This window comes from Chironomus tepperi, unplaced genomic scaffold, assembly GCF_022539635.2.
Source record: "Chironomus tepperi strain 1889 unplaced genomic scaffold, CSIRO-AGI_Ctep_v1 contig_352, whole genome shotgun sequence".
Taxonomy (NCBI): domain Eukaryota; kingdom Metazoa; phylum Arthropoda; class Insecta; order Diptera; family Chironomidae; genus Chironomus; species Chironomus tepperi.
This window is the reverse complement of record NW_027226474.1, coordinates 7,025-13,034: the sequence shown is the minus strand read 5'-3', so window position 1 is coordinate 13,034 and position 6,010 is coordinate 7,025. Positions and strand designations below refer to the sequence as shown.

Below are 6,010 nucleotides of genomic sequence, written 5' to 3'. Positions count from 1 at the left end.
CTTCGAATTCATTCCTTTGTATTTGTTGCTGTGATTGCTGACTGGGTGGATAATTTCTTAAGTGCGCTGCCTTTGCAGGGCGTGGCGGTGGAGGAATAGCCTCATTAGCCGGTACAACAACCTTTTTCTGGTGTATGTGATTGCAAATTAATTTTCGTATATTTCGGTGATGCTACAACGAGTTTTCTTTGTGGATCTGGTGGCATAAAGTCCAAAGAGCATACATAAGCAATTGAGGAGATGTATCGGGTGATGGGCGAGATATTTGTTATTGTTGAGGGTTTCGGTTGATTTGGTCGTGGTGGGATTGGAACTGCTGGTTCTTCACCTTTTGGTCTTGCTTGAATATTTTGTTGCTGCAAATATTTTCTTGCCAACATTTCACTTTTCTCTTGCTGTGTATTTCTTTCAATTTCAGCCTCTCGTCTTAATCGATCTGCATATTCACGTGCTACAACTGCATCTGCTTGCTCCTGCTCCTCTATCATTTGATGATAGAGCATTGCCTGGCGTTCAGCATCTTCTTTCTCCCTGATTTGCTCGGATAAAAGCTCTAGGAAAATCCTCACGGACAATTTGATTGCGGTATCGGTTCCCCTTTGTAGTGCTCGAGGACTAAAAAGAGTTAAAAACTTAAAAATTTGTCAAAAAATGTCAATTTTTTTGTATATTTACTTTCTTGATTTTGCAATTGATAAGCAAGTGCGTTATCCTCCCTCACGAGCCACTCCTGACAAACTGAAATGGAAAGAAAAAATTTTTCATTCAAATCGATTCTCTCAGATAAAAATCTTCTCATTCATGTGACATGAGTTTTAGAAATGCGCATATTCTCACTAAACACATGGGGAGAGAAGAGAGCGAGAAGAGAATTTCATGGTCAACAACATTGTTAATCGGCGGTTTTCCACACAAGGTGATCATTTTTTTACTGTTAAGGAAATTTATTGCTGATGATTACTGCGACTTTTAAATGGAAAGTTGATTCATTCATGAAGAAAAGTATTTATCGGAACTATGTGTATGCATATTCTTTTTTATTACGGCTTCTACCACACGACTGACTTGGATATATGAAGAAATATAAAAAGAGAAATGTGGTTTTATCTGTTAAGCAGATGTATGCGTATGTATGTTTTGCTGACGGTTTTTTGGCAGATGCAAAACGAAAGTGACAATGAAAAATCGGTAAAAATACTTTGTTGGATGTAGAGTTTTTTGGGATGGTAATTAGAGTGTCGCGGAATGAATTTTATGCATTTAATTTGCTCTAATTTTTGTCAAAAATAGCAATCTAGTCATTAAGTGTCTAGCAAGATAGCAATATCTTATGTTCAACACTATCTACATACATGAAAGGTAAATTGCTGAAATTCGACGCCTACCTAACACTCGAAAAAATGTTAATGCCATAAAATCGAGCACATTGCTTTCCTTACAAACTTAATATCTATCTACAAAGTCAATAACATTCACGGTATTGCTATTTATCGATAAATTGTATTTTATGACAACGAATGGTGATCGACGATCGTTAAATTCCTCCAATTCTGTTTCTCACGAGCTACTTGACTTTAAATTATTTTTTTGAAGTGTAATAAGCAATGTGTCGAAAGGTTTTTTGAAAGTTAAAATTCGCACATTTGCTGGATGTGAATCAATTAATGTTCTTGCTAGCTTCAAAATGTGCTGATTAATTAAAAAACTTTTCTTTAAATTGAAATATAAAGTCATCAATCCCGGTTGCATCATATTGACATTTCCTATTTCCTTTAAATTCTCAAGTCAATTTTACATTAGTCATAAAAAATTCAATTTAAATTTATTTAATCAGCAATTACAAATTTGCACGAAAATAAATTTAATCACGAATACAAAAACAGTATCAAGTCACGAATCAAATAGTTGGCATAGCTTGAATTTGGATGTTTTTGTTATTGTCAAAAGGGTTCAAAAGCATGATTCTAGTTTTGGTAATAAACCAGATTCAATATTAATTGTTACAAATTAGGCTTCAAGCATGTTCTTAGCAGCTATGTAGCCAAGAAGATGCGATTAGGGTCAAACCTTCTTCGACAATAATTATCTTCAATTTGTTTAGAGTAAGTCAATTAAAATAAACTTTTCAACAGTCTGATTACTATGGTAATTCAAACTACATCATCAAGACTTGTCAATTTCTCCGTACTCAAGAAGCCCTAAGAAGCAAGAATGAAGGTTAAATAGCCTCAGCAATTGTCATGACTCATGAATAAAATTGTCTTTCAAAAATTACCGACACTACTTTATTAGATTTGCAAGAAAGAAAATGTTTCAAGGTTTTAGAAAATTGCAGTAACCTTGTAGCAATGAAATGCTATGACTGCATATTTTTCTGTGCAAAGTATAAGTGCAAGACATTGCAGATCAAGATGAATGTAGAGTTTTTAATTGTTGCTTAAGAATTTTTAAGCACTAATTCTCTTGAGCAGCACGATGTAGTCGCTAGATGTCCGCATTGAATTCAAAGTGACTGCTGCTATTTTGATAGAAAAAGTGAAATTTACCACAAAATGCTTCTCGGGCATGTTACTGATCTTAATCTAGCGTTAAAACCACATTGTTTGGAGCAGCTTGTTTAACATGTTAGCTCCAAAACTCAAATATTTAGACTGAATGTTATTCCCAAAAACCTTTCAATTTTTCATTCTGTATGCAGTTTGTTTGCTTAATTTCACAACAACTTTCAAGTCAACATGTTACAATTAAAAACATTTAACTTTAATTCTATTTATAAAACTTACGAAACCATGACAATTGTACAGAATTCTACAACTTCCATGTCATTATCGTATATGTTTATGATAAAGAAGTTGTAAAGCTTGTAAGTGATAACGATATCGCATAAAGAAAGGCTTGTTCATGCTTTAATAAATTAGAGCAAGCAGATTTGAATACATTTGCATGGAACAATTAAGACTGCTGAGTTGTATCATTCGTTTTGGGATGACACAGTGAACTAATTTTCAGTCTTTCCAGTCACGTGAGCATAATAAGTCATGAGGAGAATCTAGTGTTGATTTAATAGACTGATTAAAATCTTTTGCGTTATTCACGAATATGCATAAATTAACGGGTGTTATGACAAAGCCTGTAGCTGTACATATTTCACATTTTATTATGAATTTGGGTGAAATTCTCTTGTCTGGTCGCAGACATAAAAAAATGTTTCATTCACACCAGAAAAATATTTAAATCACGGCATGTCGATTACTCAACTGTCGAAATTTATGGCAGAACAATTACGGTGAAAATTTTTTGAAGTAGCAACTCCGCATGAATACTCTTTTTTCCATAACAAAATATGAAGAAGAAATTTGATTAAAAAATATTTATTTCATGGCAAAAAAGTGCGTTGAACTTGTATTTTACTTCTTTTCGTGCACAAACTTTCAATGAATGATAAATGTGTAAATTTTTATTGAATGAATGAATCACTTTTGCTTCATACAATACTCGTAAATGGTCAAGATGATAAACTTAAATGCTTAATTAAATTTTATCCATTCTTTTTTGGGTCATTCTCGTTAATTTATTCATACATTTATAGTCACGGCATTAAGAATAGTTTTTAGAATGGCAAACAAATCGGTTGTAAAAAATCTAAATTGCTTTTAATTTGATTTTTTCCTTCAATTCTGTTCAATGTGATGATGAACTTTGATTAACTGGTGTAATATTCCGTCATTAAATGTGGGAATAGCCGTGAAAATATTTTAGTTGATTTTATTAATAATGAGCTGCTTATATAATGATTATTTGAAAATGAAATTTTAGATCTTGATGAGTTTTGTATCATTAAAACTTTAATTAATTTCCTTTAAGGTTTTAGAAATTAACGGCATTTTTTTAAATTTTTGCTTCATTTTAAACATTTGAGATTTCACAAATCTTTAGCGTCATCGATGCAAAATCAGGAATGAATAATTTATATTGCTGCTTTAATTAATTCAATTTTATGTAAGTTCTGCTTCAATTGATGCATATTTATGCGTCTTTTGTTTCAGTTGATGCAATTTTAAGCTTCATTTGCTTCAATCGATGAAAATTAATTGCATATTTAGCTTCAATTGATGCAAATGAATAGAAATTTTTGCCTCATTTGGCACAAGTTAATTGTTATCTTTGCTTCATTTGATGCAAACTTATGGAAACTTTTGCTTCACTCTGAAAAATCGTTAAAATTCTTCATAAAATTCCTGTTTTCTTCATTTTTCATTCCTCACAATAGAAGAAAATTTCTCTGCGTTTCAAATGAAAGGGAACTAAGTAAATTGTAAATAATATGCTAACTAGCCCGAGCTATTAATATTCCAAATGCATTATTCATATTCTGAATCTACAAAAAACTTCCATAAAAATATTCATAAAGAACAAATTTCTTTTGTGTGGTCACTCGAAGGCACGTAACGTAAAGAAAAACTATAGATATAATTGAAAATAATTTAATTCTCGACATCATTCAGATCAACTATATCCGTTTGAAATTTTGGCGAGTCTAAAAGCTTGACTTTAATCTTATTTATGATGTGCTGAGAGTTGTGATGATTAATGCGAGAAATATTATTCATAGAAATAATTTCTAAATCGATTACGACGGCTCCATAAGATTTACAACAATAATATTTTCTCGATTGTCACAAAGTAGTTGATTACTTCCTCATTTTATTACATTATTTTATTTTATTTTTGTGCATTTTTTAAAGGCACAACAAAAAAGCGAGAGAGCGAAAAACGAATTTAAAAGTCAATTCATGCGAATCGACAAAAACAGAAGAAAAAGACATTCAATGAAGTCAAGAAAATGTTCTTGTAAGAAAATGTCATTGGAATATGATAGCTTCCATTTCATTGACTCCCATTTATCCAGTTTCTTTGACATTTCTCCAAGATCAAAGGTCATTGTCAAAAAATTGTTTCTATCGTGTGGAATTTAAACCGTTTTAATAAACTAATTAATTACTATTGCTGCATGCTATCCATCCATATTCATCTCAATTAGATATGAAATTACATAGAACGTGACTTTCATGAATGAACATGTATGACTTGAATATGAAAAAAATTACTGGTTTCTCTTCGGGATATATCATTCAGCCACAGATGAAGATTAATTTCATTCATAAAATTCTAAGAATATTCATTCCTAACTTCCTTGAACTGTTAAATTGAATAAAGATTAGCATTAAGTCATTTAAATTCCATTTCCTGATAAAATTTGATCAGATTTCATAAACATTCGAAATCCAGTTTCGGAATCTCAAGCAACAATAACAGATCTTAAATCACTAACAATATCCGACATGAATCTGATAAAATTTCCCTAACATTGCACTAAGCGACAACATTCACATAAAAAGAAAGTGAATTTTATGCGTTCAAACAGACTCTCACTATTTCTCAGCTATATAGTTATATTAATTAACCACAGAAGAACGAGAAGCGATCAAGGAAATGCGATGGGAAGACAATGGTGAATCTCATTAAATTAAAATACATTTTTCCCATCCGTCGTCCGTAAGTCAGTCCAAGTCAATTAAAAGTCAATTTTTTTTGTTGTTACTCACCCGATTTGACTTTGCCTTTAAGATTCTTTGTTGTTTCTGTCATTATATTCACTAATTCTAACTTAAACTATATCGTAACTTAAAATCTAGACACTTATCGTCTTGCTTATGATAAAAATAAGGCAAATAATGTTCTTTAAATCATAAATATAATTTTTTTAAATCAAAAACTGCTTGAAGACGTGTAAACATAAGAAAGAAAACTTGCACAAATAAATAAGTCGCTACAATTTTTTTGTATTTTTTTAATGGTAAGTTGAGATGGAACAGAAATTGTTTGTTGGGAGAGAAGCGAAGAATTTGTGTGAGAGAAAACGGCTGTTGATTGGGAGACGATGAGATAAACTGTAGACAGACAGTTACACAGCATGAAAATTTCACTTTTTCTATATGATCGGCTAATT

At 31.4% G+C, this 6,010-nt stretch overlaps 1 long non-coding RNA gene across 1 annotated transcript; it reads right to left on the bottom strand.

The window, feature by feature from the left end:
- Positions 1-595: 595 nt before the first annotated feature.
- LOC139094221 (uncharacterized) lies at positions 596-5,790 on the bottom strand. Its single transcript, XR_011544757.1, has 3 exons — positions 5,607-5,790; positions 676-738; positions 596-615 (listed from the first exon to the last, which is right to left on the bottom strand). It is a non-coding gene; the product is annotated as an uncharacterized lncRNA (long non-coding RNA).
- Positions 5,791-6,010: the final 220 nt, after the last annotated feature.